This window comes from Arachis ipaensis, chromosome B2, assembly GCF_059453495.1.
Source record: "Arachis ipaensis isolate K30076 ecotype BB chromosome B2, ASM5945349v1, whole genome shotgun sequence".
Taxonomy (NCBI): Eukaryota; Viridiplantae; Streptophyta; class Magnoliopsida; order Fabales; family Fabaceae; genus Arachis; species Arachis ipaensis.
Genome location: NC_142437.1, coordinates 16,763,918 through 16,765,000, shown reverse-complemented (window position 1 = coordinate 16,765,000; position 1,083 = coordinate 16,763,918). Strand labels below are relative to the sequence as shown.

The 1,083-nt window shown below is 35.6% G+C and overlaps 1 pseudogene; it reads right to left on the bottom strand.

Moving 5' to 3' along the window:
• Nucleotides 1-840, bottom strand: part of LOC148573141 (uncharacterized) — a 1,757-nt pseudogene extending 917 nt beyond the window's left edge.
• Nucleotides 841-1,083: the final 243 nt, after the last annotated feature.

The following is a 1,083-nucleotide window of genomic DNA, read 5'->3' as shown; positions in this document are numbered from 1 at the left end:
GATCGTGAGTCTTGTTCCATATAAATTTTTCCTATAGAAAGAATATTTATCACAAGTTGATTAAAATTAAATACGTAATTAAATAAAATAGAAGATATAAACTAACTAAGATTTGAATATGTTGAGATTTTACTGCCCACTTTTGAAACCAGCGCTTTCTGGCCTCAGCTGGGATCTTCTTGTAGCTCAGCCATGGGTGGGAGTACATCAACTTGATGACAATAGTACACTCCGTGTACTTGCATTATTATTTGGTGCAAATCTATCAGTGAAAAACTTAAGATTAGTAGTTTACTAAAAAGTTATATGAAGTAATCTATAAACTTCAATTATATTTATAACTTTTTAGAAATTTTAGCAGAGTTTCATTTATAACTAGAATGCGCCAAAAATTCTATCCATAAACAATTCACTTAAATAACAACATCTATCAACAATCAATAAACAAGAATCAAGAATCAAGTAGTAACATCCATCAATCAACAATAAGCAATTCATTTAATTAAGATTAGTAGTTTCATCCATATGGTATTATATGACTTAAGCAGCAACATCTATAATAATCAAGAATTATCAAACACAATAAGCAGTTCAAACCTCCTAACCTAAATCAAATCTATCTTAACAACCTAAATCCACTCAAATTAGAAAATTGAGCATAACTAAATTAAATTGACTAACTAAAATAGTTTGCATATAAAAGACTTAAAATAGTACTCATGCTAAATTCTCATCAGGCCAAATCATCATTCGTACGATGGGAGATGGTGGAGGGGCATCTAGCTGGGATTCGTGAGAGAATTCTGCCGCTGCAGTGTCTGTCGTAGGAGGCAACGTCATCGAGATAGTGCGCTGGTGAGTGGATAGAAGTAGTGGAGAAGTCCACTCTGATAAAGCAGATGGACGACTTCTTGGTTGCGGGAGTGACGCAGTAATAGAAGCTACGTAGTTGAGGTTAGGGACTATGATGAACGGCTAGTCCTGTGCACCTATTGTCTGTGACGTCATAGGGGTAGTCGGAGTAGAGAGAGATGGCTGAGAAGTCCCAGGGGTACCAGTAGAATCCCTCCTTCTACCACGACT